A 20,852-nucleotide genomic window follows, 5' to 3' on the forward strand; every position below is an offset into this window, starting at 1 on the left:
TAAACATTTCTTGTGTTTTCTCCATCTTTGCCTCCACTCTTTTTCCGAGGTCCTGGATCATCTTCACTATCATTATTTTGAATTCTTTTTCTGGAACATTGCCTATCTTCACTTCATTTAGTTGTTTTTCTGGGCTTTTGTCTTGTTCCTTCAACTGGTACATTAGCCCTGTGGCTTTTATCTTGTCTGTCTTTCTGTGAATGTGGTTTTTGTTCCACAGGCTGCAGGACTGTAGTTCTTCCTGCTTCTGCTGTCTGTGCTCTGTCCCCTATTCTTTCTCCAAAGAAACTGAAGACTTGTTCCCTCCTTTATTCAGTATTTGGAGAGGCTATTCAGTCACAGAAAAGTGAGTAAGACTCAAATAATGTAGTCAAAAATTTGCTAAACATAGCATTTTGCTAAGTGCTGGGGTTATGATAGAATGCAAAAAACAAGGTTCCTACCCTTAAAGAATTTGTAATCAAATAAGAGTGATGAATAATAACCAAACAATCACATGTATAAATGTATATTCATAATCTAACTGCTATAGAATTAAGAGAGGATGCTCTGAGAGCACATAACAGGGGACCTGCCCTAGGATGGGATCAAGGAAGGCTTCTCTGAGGGAGTAATAATAACAGCAAGACTGTATTTGTAGGTATTAACTAGGCAAAGGGGATGGAGAAAGAGTGGTCCATTCAGCTTTAGGAAACAGCATGTGCAAATTTCCTGAGGCAGGTCAGAGCATAGTACATACATTCAAGAAGCAGAGGGAAGTCACTTTGGCTGAAGGACTGAGAAGAGGTAAAGAGGATGCAATGTGAGCCTGAAGAAACAGGGGGGGCAAAGTCATGTTGGGTTTTGTGAGCTACATTAAAGTTTCTTTTTCATAAGGGCTGTGGAAATGCATGGATGTGTTTTAAGCAGGGAAACAGCACAATCACATTTGCTCTCAGAGTGTTAAGGGGAAAAGGATGAAAGCTGGAAACTGATTTGGAGACTATCACCACTACTCAGATGAGGTATGATGGAAGTTTTTTCTAGTTTTGTAATGTGGGTGACAGAATTAAGGGAAAGAAAGATGTATAGAAGATAAAAATGTATAGAACTGAATAATGAATTGAACATGGGGGTGAAGGAGAAGTAGGAGTCAAGGATAACTCCTAGGTTTCTGACTTCTGCAGCTGAACAGAGAGTGAGGTCGTTCACCAAGGTTGAGAACAAGACTAGATTGGGGAGGAAATGGGGATGATGATGAAGCAAACCATAAATGAGCTCCATTTGGTCATGCTAAAGTTTCCATTGTCTTTGAGTTTCCCGAATTGAGATTATATCATCTCTAAAGTGAACCTAATAATACCTGTCCTACGGGATGGTTCTGTATTTTACAGGAGATAGTATATGTAAAGCACATATACTATTTCCTGTCAATTAAAAGGTCCTCATTCAAGGTGAGGTGACTACTTGAATATGACATTATGTGTACATGTGCATATTTAAACTTGCATGCCTGTATGTAAATAATCACATTAATCCTCTCCATTTATATTTAAATTCAACCAACATAAAGCTACTATTATATAGAGGATAGTTCTGTTTCTTACTAACCTCAACTTCTGAGTAATTTAATTCCAAATACAAGATAGACAAGATAATATATAGCCAACTTGTGTAATGCTATTTTATCTCTGCATTCATTGGAGCCTATGAGTTCACAAAGTCAGTAAAAAAAAAAAATAGCCTCCTGGTTCTAAATAATTACAGTATTTTAACTTTAATTTAATTGCGGTGCACTGAACAGTAGACCTTTAAAACTATGCAGTGATTTGCCTCAGTGAGTTAGACTAGTCAGTAAACCTCATTATACGCAACACATAAAAGGATATATGTCTCCCAATTTATAACACTTCCTTGATGTGCTCCCACAGTGCTATCCAAACTGATGCTTGAGCATTTGCAGAGCTTGTATCTTTCCTTTTAAAATAAAAATCCTTGAATATAAGGTTTTGCAAGAAAGAGCTGTGGAGAAAGAAAGTTGGCAAATTGAGAAACAAGCTCTGTCCTGGCAGCATCTAGACTCTGAAGGATCCACAAAGCGTTGGTGGCTTCATTTTTTTTTCTGACAGGTGACATAAACCTGACCAAAGGAGTCATCACTATCTGTATGTGGCTAGAAAAAGAATATTAAGAAACTTCCAATGACAATAACATTGCAATGGACATTCAAGGGTGCTCATCTGCATTTCTACATGAAAGATTTCTATGTGATTGGGTATTAGGTCAGTCTCCTTTGGAAAGACCAGGACAAAATCAGTGTTACAGGAAGATTGGTACAGCACTAATCAGCTAAATTAAGTGAAGATTTAGAACATAATAATAGAATGAACAAGTTATTCCAAAGGAAAACAACTGCAAAAGCAAAAGCAGTTTTTGAGCAATTCCTCAAATTCTCCATCTAACTAATGGTACAAACATCAAGAGTGGGGGATGGGATGGGCAGAGAGGTGGAAGACCTAGAACTCAAGTTATTAAGTGAAATTTAGGCAAGATAAATTAGGTTAAGTCATTGGACAGTGAGAATGACTGGTCAAATGTTTTTCATGTTTATTGACTTGACTGTAGGAATAGAAGATGAAATATTTGGGGCAATGAAAATTCAGGCTATGACTTGAAAGACATGTCACCTGGGGGCTTCTGGCCCAAATTGCTCCAGCCCACCGACAAGCTGGTGTAGAATAAACCTGTTGTGTTAACATGATGGTTTACCAAGGTATCTGGGCTGTGGGTAATCAAATAACAGTCCTATAATCTCTGGAATATTAAACAGTGATGTGGCTTTATTTATTTACTGATGAAGATGGTCTGACCCCTGTGGTTTGGATAAAAACATTATTTCTTATTCTTATTCTGTTTCTAATATCCCCACATCCATTAGACTCTGGTTTAGACTTGCAGTTGCTGTGGCCTTCCAAAGTGGCTGGAATGGAAGAAAAGGTTTTCCAAGCATGGAGGCTCACAGTTGGGGCAGTGATGAAACAGGCCCAGAGCACTCTGCAGAGAAGAACCCCTGCTTTCTGCTGCTAAGTGACCCCTGGAGGATTCAGGAGTTTCTACTCCAAAAACCAGACCTTGGAAACATTTTTCAAAATTACGAGAATTTGGAATAGGAACTGACTTCATTTCTTCTCTTACTTTTTTCTGGCCTCCTACGAGCCTAGTGGGTTTTCAGAATAACACACATGGTTAAAGAGGGCTTAGTGGGAAGAACCATATTTTTCCAGGATTCAATAAAGTCAAGTCACCTATATGTTGGTAGGTATATATTTCAGCCTGGGTGGCATTCATGAGTTCAGCTTGCCTCAACTTCTAATGTTTCTCTTCCTGACTTCTTCCTGGCTATGCCTTCAACCCAGGTAGGGGTGTCTCCACAGTCTCATCGCTCTCATCTAGTTCTTGTTATCTTTCAACTTCCTTGGGTCTCTTTTCATTCTCCTGAGCAGAAACAAAAACTTTCCTTTCTATGTGGGGTCTCCAGTATTTTCTCTCGGTTCGGCCTGTGTTATCCTTTAAGTAATATTCTGACTTTCCATGGGACCATATTCCCCTATGAAAGTAACGATGTCTCTGACTTTCTTGCTTTCTCTGGACATTTTCTTTCAGCCTGGAACGTTTTCCTCTATTTAATCCTTTCCTTGCTGACTCTTGCTGACTCTAGTGACCAATTAATAGACTCCTTCTGGTGGTTCTTGCACCTTTTCAAGTTAGATCAGATCTGATTTCTGTTCTGCAAATAGTTTTCCTTTTGCTTTCAGCCTCCACCAACACCTCTCTCTCTCTCTCTCTCTCTCTCTCTCTCTCTCTCTCACACACACACACACACACACACACACACAGTCTCACAGTCTCACATTCACACAACAGTCAGCACCAACAAGGACATGGTCTGCCCTTAGCTGACACTTTAGAATTCCCACAGAAAGGTTTTTCCCCACTGATCCCATTGCTCTTTTTCTGCCCTAGCATTTCTAAAACTATTTGGCATGTGGTAATTTCTTATATGCACACTAGAACAAAAGAAATGTGTGTAGAAAACAAGCTTATGGTTACCAAAGGAAAAAGGAGCAAGGGGAGGGATAATTAGGAGCTTGGGATTAATAGATACATGCTACTATATGTAAAATACGTAAACAACAAGGACCTACTGTATAGCACTGTGAACTCTATTCAATATATTGTAATAACCTACAATGGAAAAGAATCTGAAAAATAATATATATATACATATATATATATACACATACATATATAACTTAATCACTTTGCTGTACACCTGAAACTAACACAACATTTTAAATCAACTATACTTCAATAAAAAAAAATAAAGTAACCCAGGATACAAGTGGGAAAAGAATGAAATGTGTGAATGGGGTGGGGGGAGTCCCATTGCCACTGATCTGATGACAGTTGCCATCTACCCATGGCTTGACATTTTAGAACATGTGCTATTTGTACCAGGTACAGCTAGAGGCATAGACAGCGCATGTAAGAGATCTCATTCAAAGCAGCAGGGCACCTGTCAAGGCTATAAATATTGCAACAACATCGTTCCTTGATTTTCATGATTATTTTGAATTTTTGTGGCCGTCTCTATCAAGTTCAAGTAGCAATGACTTGTTAACACTGTGTGAATATATGATGAGATAAGGAAGCTAAAATGAAATTTTGTCATCCCACACAGATATAATGACACTTTCATACCAGTGTGATGACTGTTTTTAAAAACACACACATCAATGGAGATGGAAGTCATTTTCTCTTTTATTTTTTCTATGCCTCACCTTAAAAATGTTCTGGTTTATGTGACACAAAGAGAGTTATTCCCATTCCAAATTTATAAATTGAGGCTTGGAAGATAAGTTTTTATAACTGGAAAGTGAATTTTCCTTTTTATACTCTTGCTCAAAAAGTAATGATACATTTTTCTGACTCTAAAATAAAAATGTTTAAACATCATTTAGTTGTGTGATGTGCTTTAAGTGTTTACTCTGGGATGAGATTTTATTTTCTATTCTAGGTATGCAATTTTTTAAATGTCTCCAATGTTGATACAGAAACATTCAATTAGAAAAAAACCCCAAGAAGCTACCTTCCAGGTTTAGGTGAAAATCTCTTTGGAAAACATGGGCTCTGATCTGTGAAATACGGTTTCCTCTGCATCCATTGGGACCAGAAACCAGGTGCTGAGGAAAAGCAGAAGAGCATAAAGTTGGGTCTGACCCAGGATGGGTGGGATGAGGAAACCAGGATATCAGTCTCCCTAAAATGGTACTTCTTCAAAGAGACGGTGCATCTTAATAAATGGAAACTCACCCTCCACCATTGAGCACCACTTGATCAGGGCCCTTTCCAGAAAGATCACAGCCCTGTTATTTAATTTTGAGCACAGAGTCTAAAGAAGTGTCCACAAATGCGTCCCCCAACCAACACACACTCATCTGGTCTCCCTTCACTCCAAACAGAGGTGGCCTTCACTCCAGGAGAGCTTGGAGTCCCCTCTCTCCTGGCCTCCCTCTTGCTTCCCTTTTCTATTTCTTGGCACCTGTAACCTTGGTCCAACCTTCCAGAATCCTACATGGTTAGATCCAGAGAAAGCACTTTTCCGTCTACCTACCTCCCCATCTTTTTCTCCAGGTTTATTGAGGTATAACTAGTATACAAAATCTGCACATAAGTAATGTATACCATTTCGTGAGTTTGGACATATGTATATACTTACACACAATCCAGGTAATAATAACCATGGATTATTATTATTAATAACAATTTACCTCCAAAAGTTTCCTTGTGTCTCATTGTTTTGTTTGTTTTTGAGCAAAGACATGAGATCTGCCCTTTTAGCAAACTATTGAGTACATAATACCTTACTGTTGACTACAGACACTATACTGTACAGCAGATCTCTGGAACTTACCCTCTTGAATAACTATAACTTCCTAACTTTCTACCCATTGAAAACGAACTCCTCACATTTCCTTCCACTATCCCCTGGTAACCACCATTCTGTTGTCTATTTCTATACCTTTGACTATTTTAGATACCCCTATAAGAATCGTGCTGTATTTGTCCTTCTGTGACTGACTTATTTCACTTAGCATATTGTGTTCCAGGACCATCCATGTTGTCACAAGTATCTACTCTCCGTTTTCTGTTTTTTTTAAAAATTAATTTATTTATTTATGGCTGTGTTGGGTCTTCGTTTCTGTGCGAGGGCTTTCTCTAGTTGTGGCAAGTGGGGGCCACTCTTCATCGCGGTGCGCGGGCCTCTCACTATCGCTGCCTCTCTTGTTGCGGAGCACAGGCTCCAGACTCTCAGGCTCTGTAATTGTGGCTCACAGGCCCAGTTGCTCCGCGGCATGTGGGATCCTCCCAGAGCAGGGTTTGAACCCGTGTCCCCTGCATTGGCAGGCAGGCTCTCAACCACTGCGCCACCAGGGAAGCCCTACTCTCCGTTTTTAATGTGGAGTGACCATCACCAGTGGCTCCTAGCATCCATTAGATGGACAAACCAATCTCTCACTAGTCTTGATCTCCTCATGTGGTATAACTTTAGAGGCTAAAAGTTTCCCTTCCCACAAGGCATGAGAACAAGAAGGAACAGAGCTGGTGAGGGGAAAAGAGAAACCATATTGTCACTTAGACATTAACTTTTATTTCAATAGCCATGAGTTTGGGTTATTAATTTTAGAACTGAAAGTTGTCATACATTAATGTCTTTGAGCAGTCTTGGGATCTTGGTTTCATAGAAAGAGACTTCTGTCTGTTTCATTTTTACTTTTTGACATCTGGTTTTTCACCAGAAAACTACATCTGTTCCCCTGCTCATAAAGAAGGAGCAAATAGAGTTAAAAAGAAGCTAAGTCAGTTGTTAAAAACCCTATCACATGATTTGCAGAATAGGAGTTAGAATTCAGAATCCTGGGGTGTACTAGGCATTAGCCCAGGTAACCCTAATATCTGAGAGATCCTTTTAAGTATAGCTAAATATTACAGAAGTTCTTATGGCATCTACTTTGTGAACAACTCAGGAATATAAGAAAAAGTCTTTGGTCCACTTAACAAGCCAAACTAACTGATGCAAATAATGATTGATGCCCTGTGTTCTGTCTTATCTAGAACTGAACGTTTCTATGGTGAGTAAGGAAATTCAGCTGAACATTGTTGTAACTACAACTCAAAAAGCAAATGCGATCCTTCTCTGGAACACATGACTTTGGGCAAGATGGATGCCAGTGCCTTTGCCTGGGGCGTCACACAGAAGCAGCACTGGGTAGAACAAGGATATCTCAGAGTGTGGTTTGTTGGTCTCTGTGGATATAGAAGTCCATCATATGGTCTGCAGGCAGTTTGATGGTTTCAGAGGAACTGCCAAGAAATGATTTATTCACAGACATTACTGAATTTGAAAGGTACGATTAATGATTATATTCTGAAAGACTCAACTTATTCTTCAAGGACTGCAGTGGCCCTTTTCTCCTTGCCGGTTCATTCAATAGACAGGGTGTAGTTTATCTTGACGAACTCATTCTCGCCTCATTTACATATATTTGTTTACATTTGTTAGATTTCCACGATTCATTCTTCCTTTTCTAAGGTGTTATATTCTTGATTCACAGAAATGGATCAGTGGCTCAAAAGCTGTTAACCGAAGCATGAAAGTAGTGATGAAAATAGTAAAGCAAATACCACAACTTCGAATAACATCGTAAACATAAATAGTGAACAGGGCTTAGATGCGAATATAGAATGTGACTCTGCAAGTGCCGAGATAACTGAATTTCTAGACGTGATGAATTTTCACAAACTGTAAAAGAAAAGTGCAAATAAGAACAAGGGATGTCTGAAAGTCTGATTTTGTTGGACCGACCTTCCATTTTCCTTTAAGATTTCGGCACTCTGTCTGATATAAAACTTTGTCAAATAGTGGCATAGGCCACCAGATTTTCAAATCATTCTGAAATATGATCAACACTCTAGAAAGTTTATCAGTATTTTTTTCAGAACCATTAAATCATGCTTTCCACCATTCAATGGACAAATTTTATTTCTGAAGGCTAAGAAAAGGCCATTCAGAATTTCTCTCCTTATTGGTGAAAAAAAAAAAAGTAAAACAAAGCAAACAAGAAACAAAAAGAAAACATTGGTCCAGTAACAATATGGTTGATAAGCTTATAAAATTTAATGACAAATATTATGCTTGGAGAAGAAGTAGTATGAGCTACTGAAAAATCCTTTTATCAAAGGATACCATTGGATGTCACATAATATCAGTGGCACGGCAGCAGATATTTTGCTTTATGATTATTGAGACCATTGATGTCAGAGTGTACGAACCAGCTCTTGCCAGGTAGGAAATGACATTCAAGAAAATAGAGCAAGGGCTTCCCTGGTGGCGCAGTGGTTGAGAGTCTGCCTGCCGATGCAGGGGACATGGGTTCGTGCCCCGGTCCGGGAAGATCCCACATGCCGTGGAGCGGCTGGGCCCGTGAGCCATGGCCACTGAGGCTGTGCGTCCGGAGCCTGTGCTCCGCAACGGGAGAGGCCACAACAGTGAGAGGCCCGTGTACCAAAAAAAAAAAAAAGAAAATAGAGCAAATGTTTGCTGAGAACTTCCTCTGTGTTATGTGCCTTAGGTGTTCTATCTCATTTAATCAGCCTCAAAATCCTATGAAGTAGGCACTACTCTTCTCCCTCTTGACAGCTCAGCAAATCATAGCTTGGACAAGGTTAGAGGTACAGTCGAGGAGCTTGACCACCAGGGGGTCAACTCCAGAGCCTAAGCAATCACAAACCGCTGCTTACTGGACAGAAAACTTGATGATTTTTTCTTTTGTTTAGCACTGAAAAATATGCCAAAGGGACACAATTATTTATTTTATCAGAATGACTTGCAGAGGAGATGCACTGGACTCAGTATTGATAAAAATAAAAAACAGAACAAACCTCAGTTCCTAAGTATACTTTTCCACTTTGGGCTCTCCAGGAAGCAGTCTCTGAGAGGGACATTATCATTTAGGATGTCTATTAAGGAGTGTTCTTGGAATTTGGCACCTGTGACATGGAGGGGAAGGAAGTGGGATTGAGCAGAGGGAGAAATGAATAGTGCTGTTGAAGACCTCAGCCGACTTTCTGGAATGCTCTGGAGGAGCAGAGATGGTCCTCACAATTGTCTTAAGTTTGAGCAAAGAGGCCAGTTTTTTATAACTGTGTCTATCAGGCATTGGACATGGGCTTCCCTCAGATGGAGTTGTTATCTTTCGCAAGGCAGAGGGCTGACATCTGAGGGCCCTTGCCAGTGGTGCTCCCAGTAGGTGAATGAATAAGTCCCTTATTTCCAAAGGGGCCTCTCAGAGCATGCACTACAGAGCTATAAGGATCAATGGGCAGTGAGATCAGTCCTTTGCTTTTCCACCCTCGCATATTCTGACTATTGAGGAAAAGAAGCACAAACTTTAAAAAATGTAATGCTAATTGTTTTTCTGTGAGTGTGTAAATTGTGTATCTCAGCCATATTCAATATCTAGACTAGACCAATCTTCAAGGCTGGTATACTATTCATTTTAGTTGAATTAAAAATATCAGAATTTCTCAAAAACCCAGAGTTGTGGTGGAACGGGCTTAATCACTAATAGTTTGTCTGTTTTCTAAAGAAATTTTTTAATTCAGTGCCAAAACACCCAGTGGGGTGCAATTTGGTACTTTGGCAACACACATACACAGAGTCCATATATGCAAGAAGAGGGCATGGAAAATGTAACAATGAGGGGATTCAAAGTCCATTTGTCATTATTTTCCAAGTTGAAATATTTAACCTTCCAGCTTCTGATAATAATAAGCTTTGGTGAAAAATAGACTGTGGCAAAACAAACCCACGCAAAAAACAAAAAAAACAACTCTGTGGTTTCTGGATCTATGTTTTATCTGAATATATGGAGCTCTTTGACATTTTAAAACAGCCCATAATTGTGAATGTGGATTGTCTAGCTTGGTAAAATGTAAGAAGCTGAAAGAATGTAAAAACAGCCCAGGGGCTCAAAATCTCTAACATTAAACTGAAAGTCCACACATTTGAAGAAGAATTGCAGGAGTGTTGATTATTCACTGATGAGAAATGATTATCATCATTATTCTTAATTTTGAACTATTATATTTTTAATCAATTTCCTAATTGTGCAAAACATTTAAAAAATGTACTTAAAATGAGTGGCCTACCTATGTGCCAAATGTTCATTGAGGGATCTATAGATAAAAAAATCATTGAGAAATACAGGGTAACAGGGAGAAGACCAGATGTTGGGTTCTAATTCTGACTCTGCTACAGTAGAGCTTTGTGACTTGGGCTGATCATTTACCTCTCTGGGCCTACGTACTTTCACCATTAAAGTAAGGGGTTTGTTTACATCAGAGTTTTTCAACTTCAGCATTATTGACATTCAGGGCTAGATAATTTGTTGTTGTGGGGAGAGAGCTTTCTTGTGCATTGTAGGATATTTGGTAGCATCCCTGGCCTCTACCTACTGGAAACCAGTAGCACCCATTCCTCCCTCCCCTGCATTATGAGGACCACAAATATATTTAGGAAGTGCTAAATATTCCCTAGGAGTGATATGACCCCCAGTTGAAAATCACAGGTTTAAATATTTTCCAAGAGCAAATCATCTCTGAATTTCTATGAATTTTATGAACTCTTCCTGACATACATAGTTTGTGATTTTAAGAACCAAGGATTGATGATTTGGGAAATTATCAATTTTTCCATATGGTGAGTGATGCTAAAATTAAGAAATTGCTTCTGAAAGCATGGCTTGAGAAAAAGCCAAGGATGTGGCTGTCCAACATTTCACTGAAACTTTTTACTGAAACTCTGAAAGATCAAAAGCTCAGCATACTCAGGAGCAGGAGATTGAGGGCCATAGATCTTCTCCATCGGGAAGCTTAAGGACATTGTCTCTCAGCCATCTAAGTAGAAGCTAAAAACAGAGAAGAGATTATCCACAGATGATCCGTGGAAGAACCTTTCATCTAATGGAGTGAACATCCATGATATTCATACCCAAAAGGTTCTTGAGAATTTTATATCAGCAGAAATACTGCCAGGTTGGACTGAAAGGCACAGAGAGATTTCAAAGGCTCTCAGACCTAACAGTTTCCTGATAGGAGGCAGGCTGATAAAACTACCCAGTTGAAATTGCATGCTACCATTTTCATGAAAAAAGGAAGGATGGGTCTGAGGGCAAAATCAGGACATGGAGGGGGAAGCCCAGTGCACAGAGGTTAGAGCTGAGAGTCACAGAAACCTAGACAGCTAAAAAAGTTTGACCAGCTGAATTTCAAAACTGCTTTGTACCAGTGATTACTTTTTGTTTTCCATTTTACCTCTTTTTGAATCTGATTATCTCTGACTGTAACCTTTGTATGTTAAGTATAGATAATTCATTTCTTTAATTCCATAGATTCACAGATGGAGTAAATTGTGGTCAGAAGCTTCAGCTGCTCTCAATGTAGATGACTGAGATGATGAGATTTAAGAGTCTGAGTTGATGAACTTTAGATGAGATTTTTGGACTCTGAGTGGTACTATCATGGGATGAGACCCTTGAAAACTTTGAGAGAGTGTGAATATATTTGCAGTTGGGAGCAATGTGAATCTTTGGTGGCTGGAGTATGAATTGTGGTAGACAGAATTTCTAAAATGCTACAGACCTTCCCCAAATATGTCCTACCATAGTTCTTGGAACCTGTGAATATGATATCACTCCACAATTATGTTATGTTACGTGGCACAGTGGACGTTAATATAGGGAGATTTACAAGTGGGCCTGATCTAATCCCATGAACCCGGTACAACTCTATGGAGATAAAATTTAAAACCTAGGTGGAAAGGATAACATTATAGTAAAATATAATCTACTCCAAATGACCTCAGTATAGATAGAAAATATAAACAAAAGAGTTTCCATAGGAAAATAAAAATACGCAAAATTGTAAAAGAGCTCCATCATGAAAAAAGCACCAGGCCCAGAGAGTTTTACAGAAAACTTGTACCAAATCTTTATAGAAGAAGTAATCTTAGGGCTACTTAAAATGTTGTTGAATGTATAGAAAGAAGGAAAACTTCCAAAGTTTTTCTAAGAGACAAGTACATATAAATCAACACTGATAAAGACTGAACAACAAATAAAGCCATAAACTAATCTCACACTTGGGTATTAATGCAAAAATCTTTTAAAAACATGAACAGATAGATTCTACAACACCTTAAAAACTAATACATCATTGCAAAGTGGGGTTTATTCTAAGACTGTAAAGATGCTTCAATATTAGAAAATCTTTAAATAATCTATAAATACAATGTAAAAAATCTAAACAACTCATCATATTAATATATCAGGATTATTTCCATAGGTGCTTAAAAGACACTTCACAAAATTCAACACTCATTCCTGATAAAACCAGTCCATAGAACAGAAATCATAGATACTTCTATACTATAATTACATATACATATGCATAATCTCTGAAATCTGCCTGTTAGTGTGGACATATTAGAGGCATTATTGCCAAAGTAAGAAACAAGGTAAGCACGCCCAATATAGCAAATACAATTTAACATGGTTTTAGAAGTATGAGCTAAAGAAGTTAGATGAGAAGGAAATTAGTTGCATAAGAATTGGAAAGAAAGAGGCAAACTTTTGAAATTGTATACCAGGAAAACTCAAGAGAATAATAGGAAAGCTATTACAAACAAAAGAATGTAGTAAAAAAGCAGGATATAGAATTAGTACATAGAAATCAGTACAGCTTTGTGTATATAAAAGTTAGGTGATGTAATGGAAGAGAAGACCCAAATTAAAATTGCAACAAAGAAAAGGGGATACTTAGCCATAAAAATTAACAAGATTTACAAAAGTTAAATAAGAAAAACTTTAAAATATTCCTGAAAGACCCCAAATTAGATTTGAACAAGTGGAAAAGCCTACAATGCTCTTAGACAAAAAGGTTCAGTATCATAAAGATATTAATTCTTCCTAAGTTGTTTTATAAATTTAACACAATCCCAGTAAAAACACTAAGACATTTTTTTAAATGATGCTATCCAAGTTGATTTTAAATTTTACATGGAAAATACACAAGCAAAGAGAGTGGCAGAAGAACCTTACAAAATAAGAGTATCAGTGGTGGGGATGGTGATATGTGATATGTTATAATACAGAATTTACCCCATACAGATGGAAATTTGGTATATGATAAAAATAGTATTTCATATCTTTAGGGAAAATTTGAACTTTTAAATTAATGGTATTGAGATATTGAGGAAAAGATACAATTAGATCTATACGTCATTCCATATACCAGGATAAACTCCAAATTGACTAGAGATCCAAATGTAAAAATCTAAGCATACAGCTCTTGAAAGGAAGTATGGATGAATCCTTTACAAACTGGATGTAGGAATACTTACCAACCATAACTCAAAATCCATGAGGACTTTTAAATAATTAGGTTCAATTACATTTAAAAAATTGGATGATTAAAATCACCATGAGCAAAGTAAAAAAAAAAATTAAAAACATTTACAATTTATACAAAGGTCTATTATCACTAAAAACTAAAATATAAATCGCTACCAAAACTGAGGGGGAAAAGACTAATAACCCAATAGAAGAATGAGCAAAATATATAACCAAGTAATTCACAGAAAAGGTCATTAATCTCACTCATAACTGGAGAAGTACAAATTAAATTATATTGTCATTTCTCATGTGTCAGTTTGATAAAAATATAAAATTTGGAAATAGAAAATTTTGGCAAAGCTATGGGGAAACAGTCATTCTCATATATTTTGTGGGAATGCAATGGTGTATGACCCCTATGGAGGGGGCTTTGGTAACATCTATAAAAATTATATATGCATTTATCCTTTTCTCAGAAGTCTCACTTCTAGGAATCTAGCTTAAAAATGCAGTGGTAGAATATGAAATGACTTATGTTCAAGATTATTCACTGTGGCACTTTTTATCATAGAAAAAGATTGAAATCAACCCCATCAGTTTGAGACTGGTTGAATGAACTGTGGTGCATTCATACAATGTAATATTGTGTAGCTATAAAAAGAGAATGAGGAAGGTCTTTATACACTCATGTAGCTTGAGAACGAGGATATAATTTAAGAGAAAGCACAAAGTACAGAAAAATGTATATGCTATGAGACTTTTTGTGTAAGAAAAGGGGTTAAATGTATGTGTAAATAAAAATGCAAAAAACATATTTGAAAAATAAATACTAGAGAATTAACTAAAAAGGAATAGAAACTATTACCTGTAGGGGAAGGAAGAAACAGAATGAAACAGACAGTGACAGAAATGTGGCTTCTCTGAATGTAATCAGTTATATTGCTTTGACTTTAGAATCATGTAAATGTTTTACATATTCAATTTTAAATAGAGTAAAAAAAAAGAAGAAAGCAATTCCTAAAGATTGAAAAAATTATAAACATCTGTTACTGACAGGAATACAGAAAGAGTATTTTCTCAAAATGGTGTGAATTCAAAAAATAAATGGTGTGAATTCAAACATGTTTTGAAAGCAACGTGCCTGGCAATATCTATTAAAATGGTGTGTGCGCGTGTGTGTGTCTGTGTGAATGTATGTGTTGACCTAACAAATCTATTCCTAGGAATCCATACCAGAGAAGTAAAAACATCCAAGGATATATGAATGTTGACATTTATTGCAGCAAAAATCTCGAGGTAAAGTTCTTGTTTTTATGGGGATGACTGACAAAATTATTGTGCATTTAAACAATGGAATATTATACAGTATTTAAAAGAATGAACTGGAACTCTACCAGGAGACTTAGAGGAATTTCTACAGTACTCTTGAATGATAAGGACAAGATATAGAAAAATATAAAATCTGATTTATGTAGGAAAGCAATGAGGAAAAAATCATAAAATGTGTGAGTGTTTGTGTGTTGTGTGTGTGTGTGTGTGTGTGTGTGTGTGTGATTACATGATCAAGAGGAAAATAAGTAGGACTGCATAGGAATAGGAATTACCTGTAGGGCTGGGGCAAATGTTAGGGAACGGGAGGGCCAAGCAAAAAAATGGGGGAAACAAAACTACTTTAAAATGGATAAAAAACAAAGTTTGGGGCTTCCCTGGTGGCGCAGTGGTTGAGGTTCCGCCTGCCGATGCAAGGGACGCGGGTTCGTGCCCCGGTCCGGGAGGATCCCAGAAGCCGTGGGGTGGCTGGGCCCGTGAGCCCCGGCCGCTGGCCCTGCGCGTCCGGAGCCTGTGCTCCGCAACGGGAGAGGCCGCAACGGTGAGAGGCCCGCGTACCGCAAAAAACAAAACAAAAACAAAACAAACAAACAAAAACAACAAAGTTTGTTTGCATTTTGCTCTTCTGTAAAAATTACATACAGGTGACCAGATAAAAAAATTGGCCAACATTTAACAAAAGGCATGCAGATAAAATCTTAGATATGGCATGCATAATTAATGTTGACCGAAAGCTTTGAAAAGAAAAGCTTTTTCTTTTGAGGGAAAAGGAAAAAGAATCAGGAATGGAAGACTTGGAGGAAAGAGAAATCTGGAAGAGTGAGAGAAATAGGAGGCTTGAAGAACAAGTGTCCCAGCAACAAAGTATCAGCTTCACTTGACAGTGCAAATGCTGGGCTTAGAAAGACTGTTTCTAAACATGCCTGCTTCTTCGGCAAAGCCTTTCCTCTTGACTCAAGCAGAAATGATTGCTTTCTTCTTAAAACCACTGCGGTCTAGTGTGTACCTGTAAATATCTCACTGTGTTGTAATTATTTCCATGTGCTTTCTCTCCTTTGATCTCCTTGTTATCTTTGTGATTAACATTTTTGTAAGCTTGATGTTTATGTCAGTGTCTTGCATAGAAGACATTATATGAATATTTATCAAAAAGAGTTGTTTAAATTAAATGGATAAGTTTAGAACCTAGGTTTTCTTTCTCTGAGGCTACTTTGGTGCTCTGAAAAAAATTTATAAGTTACATAGTGGAGTTTCCATTTGAAGGGTCTGAAATACTTATTTGCAACATCCCAAAAGAGCAAGGGGTGCTTTCCCAGGAAGTAAAGAATAGAAATGTGCATGAAGGAGAAAAAAAGTGAAACTAGCTTCCATTCCTGTTTGTTAGTCTGTGTGGCTATGAAGTTCCGTATGTAAATTAACACAGCAGTAGAATAACTAAACCATCCATTCTCCTAGTTGGGTGAGTGAGTCTGGGAGAAAGGCTAGAGTAGCCTCCTTGGATATGGCATTCACAAGCTCAGAATAAATGAGTTTAGGACGTTGGGACTAAGGCAGTCTCTTCCACCCCTACGGTCCCAAGAAGTGATCTATACGGTGGACCACCTCCATTTTAAGAAAAAAAAGACCTGGGCTCCAGAAAGCGAAAAGCTCCCTTTCCGGTCTTCCTCTTTTCACTTTACTTTCTTTCCTCACTCTTAGTCTAAATCATACTTCTGTGTTACACGTCCTCTCCTTTTCAGAGTAAGAGCACATACCTAGTGTTATGCAAAAGCTTTTCCATCATCACCATTTTATTCTCCTCATTCCTTATTGAAACCACAAGCTTCGGGGCTTAAATTGCCTACGTGGGGTCTTAATTCATTCTAAAAATACTAAATCTGTCCAACAGTTTTGAGCTATAGGAGCAGTGTGATAAAATGTGTGCTTTTCCATTTCAGGGATCTATGTGCGTAAATATCTCTAAGCAATAAAATCTTATAGCTTCATACTTTTCAAATGGGAAGTTTCCTGTGTGAAGTTGAAAGTCTGAGAAAAATGTTATGCTTTCATGATACAGTACTACTTACTCAACCATTTCAATCACATTATCCACATATTATTACAGTGTATGGATTTCTATCCTGCATATTTTTTGTCTCATGTGTGTGGTTTTGAAGACAGGAAGACATTTCCAATCCCCAAAATAAAATAATGATGAAGGTAGCCCTATTATGTAAGAACTATCTTGGCATAAACCATATGTATAAAAACAGGATATATATAATTTTGATTATATCTATCTATAGGGATTTTATATGTATAAATTTTATTTATATTATATATAAAGATATATATAGCTTTATGTATAATATATAACTTATACATATAAAATCCATATATATATAGAGAGAGAGAGAGAGAGAGAGAGAGAGAGAGAAAGAGAGAGTGTGTAAGGAACCGGCTCACACAGTTACAGAGGTTGAGAAGTCCCAAGATCTGTAGTTCTCAAACTGGAGACCCAGGAGAGCTGGTGCTGAATTTCCAGTCTGAGTCCAAAAGCCTAAGAATGATGACAGCCACTGGTGTAAGTTTTAGTTGAGGGCAGGAGAAGACGGATGTCCCAACTCAAGTAGTCAGGCAGGCAAAGTTCTCTCTCACTAGTCTTTTTGTTCTATTTAGGTTTGCAGTGATTGGATGAGACCCATCCACATTAGGGAGGACACTCTGCTCTACTCAATCTACCAGTTCAAAGGTCATCTCATCCAGAAACACTCTCATACACGTACCCAGAATAATATTTGATCAAATGTCTGGACATCCTGTGGCCCAGTCAAGTTGCCACGTAAAATTAATCATCACGCCATATGAAACCACGGCACACTCCTTCGAAAAATATCCTTTGCAGTCATGGCTAGAGCATTAAAGGTATTTGACTTTCCTTAAATAATACTCATATAAGATATTAGAACTTTCAAATATGGGCTGGCAAGCCACTTTATGGTCCGATATATCCATGAACAATCAATTGTGTATTATAGGTACAATATATTTCATCTGTTGTTTGGATTGGAGCACAACATAAATCTTAATTGGGCACCATTTTGATGTAGTTCCAGTTCCTATTATTAGTTAGATCAATTGCTCTTATTTAGAAATGTTTTATGCAACAATTCTCCAAAATAGTTTTTAATAAATTATCTGTCTGACAGGTTTTTTTCTCAAGATAATTAATTTTATATTTTCTCCCCATTATTAAATATTTTAAATATGCATGTCTGCTGGCATTTAGTACTGTCTATCACAGCAGTGCCAAAAAAGCCTGCAGAATCTTGTTTTCAGAGATTTTGTTCACAAGTTTCCTTAATAGGGTATAATTTGCATAAAATAAGCTTAAGTTGATTACATATTTCTGATAAGATTTTCTATTTCATAAGACTGGAGTGGGGGAAGGAATATGTGTGTCACCGCTGGCTGGTTTTCCTCCCTCTGGTGAGATGGCTGTCTGCCACTCTCAGCCCAGAACAATGTACTGAAGTCATGAAACAATTTGTCAATGTTCCTTTTAACACTGTGGTTACGCATTCCATGATTACTAAACTTGTACATACTTGATTAGCAAGCGGCAACCAAATAGAGATAAACAAAAAGAAAAGACAAAGAAAAGCAAAAAAGAAAAGGAAAGTCTTTTATAAATAACTCACCAAACCCTGAGCTTCACTGTAGTGGAACTAGAGGTGCGCAAGATATGAGTTTGGGAAATGTTTGTATGGCTTAGCCGTGGAAGTTATTCATTCAGCATCCAAGAGCCAGTTCAAAGTTAAAAAGCCCATAAAAGCTTGAATGTATTTCCCCTGCCTGCTCAGAAAGTCATAAACCTTTTCTTCCTTCAACAATATTTATTCAACAAATATTTATTGAGTGTCTACTAGTAGCAATGCTAGACACTTGACTAGGGAAAAAATAAAACCTGTTTCAGCCCTTTGGAGGCTCCAGTATAAGGGAGACACACAATAACTAAATACTCACACGTTGAGGTAAGATTGTATACAGAGACAGACTGGAAAAAGAAAGAGCTACGGACTGACCCAAGCCAATTTGCTAGTTTGTAATGATAAAGTTATTTATGGTAGGTAAAGGTGGGCTCCAAAAGTTAACTTTGGTCAAGTCTGCATTCTCCCCACTCACCTCCTTACCACCAGGTGTCAGCTACAGTAACAGTAAGCCTCGTATGGAATCCTGTCACACAAATGGTTGCCAGTAAACTGGCATCCAAAAAGAAACACAAATGAATTCATACAACCTTGTCAGTAAGGTTGATAAAGCCCCAACCTTTAATCCTTAAATGTGGGCAGTGCTCCTCAAACATCAGTGTGCAGAGAAATCACCATCACCGGGGGATCTTGTTAAAGTGCAGTGGGCCTGAGGCGGGGCTGAAAGTCTGCACTTCCAGCCAGCTCTCGGGTATGGCTGACACTGCTATTCCCCAACCACATTTTGAGCAGCAAGGCTTTTAGATGCTGTATTCAAAGTCCACTTGATATTAATGTGACAACATTCCAGGAGCAGGTGTCAACACTCTCTGTAAGCATCTTGATTCGGAACCAGATGGACCCCTAAACTCGACACCCTTCTGAAGAGTTTATGCTTCTGGACCTGCTCAATTCTTTACCCTATTTCTGCAGAGGCAGGAGAAGGTGTACGAGATTCCTAGCCAATCCACATTTTAAAAATACCACTCATTAAACCAATGAAAAATGCAATTTGCTGATCTTCAAACCCTCTGGTGAATCAGAGATACTTGAAGCCTTTGTGTACCTGCCTCTGGAGTGTAGATTTTTTGTTAGAGCTTTACCATACCCTGAGTGTGCGTTTTATATTAAGGTCTTTCAATTATGAATTAAACATACTCAGGATGGAAACCAAGACATACGAACACACTGTGTATGCTGAAGCATTTACGAGTAATTTATGGGCAATATAAATGGGTCTATAACCTGGGTTCTAGGAATGCCTAGATTAAAGAGACAGGGCCCAGAATGACAATGGCTTCCCTGGGCAAGAGCTGAAATCTACAGGATGAGGAGGGATTGTCTCAGAATGTGAGCATTCCAGGCAAAAAGAGCGGCATGTGCTAAGCGCCCCTCCCATAATAAGAGAGAGGCAATGCCTTACAGCGTACAGCCATCAGATGATTATAAAGGTCACAGTGATTATCCAGGGGTGGACGAAGGAACACCGCCCTGTGTTCTGTTCTTCTTTCCCTTGGGACTTAGAGTCTCAGTCCTAGAGTGTACTTGACAGCTGCAGAGTCACAGTTCCCTCTGTGATTAAGCCACAAACTGACCTTCCTTGTCACTCAGTTTTGTCTTCTGCCTAACTGATTGTGTCCCAGTTAGCACCTGGACAGACAATCCACAATCCTCTGGCCTTTAAAGAAACATCTGTGGCTTCTGGGAGAGAAATTCAGTGAGTCAGCTAAAAAAAACCAAGCATGGTTCAAGGAAAAGCATCTGTTAGTAATACAAAACTTTGCTTTTGGTTCAAGGGATGTTTCCCTATCTCATTCAAACTCACATGATTCCAGACTAAACCTGGTGACAGATGACAGTTATTTTGATGTATCCACAAAAACAGTAGTGTTAAGTGGAATAGCATAAACACAGGTTATAATGAATGAATTTTTCATTTAGGGAAACTTGCAGGATGTGAAATTTGTCCTTAAAGTGAGACCTATCAGTATTCTTATATTTTTCCTAACTAACCTGACTAAATACAAAATGTGATTACACAGGATACGTAAAAATTTGTTCTTTCTATCTGATGTCCCTCATAACTCATTGGCAATACGCTATACTCTTTTTCTTGGACTCAGCTTTTACTGAACTATGCCCCAGTCACCCAGTTTTATCTCCTGACAGCTCTTTCCTCTTCCACCACATCCTACTAAAGAAGGGTGAGTGATGCATGAGGAAAAGGCAGGGGCAGGGAACAGGACACAGGTAAGCTTCTGCGGTAGAGCCAAAGATTTTGTTTGTTCGTAAAACTAATGAG

This window comes from Phocoena sinus, chromosome 7 (genome assembly GCF_008692025.1).
Source record: "Phocoena sinus isolate mPhoSin1 chromosome 7, mPhoSin1.pri, whole genome shotgun sequence".
Lineage (NCBI taxonomy): Eukaryota > Metazoa > Chordata > Mammalia > Artiodactyla > Phocoenidae > Phocoena > Phocoena sinus.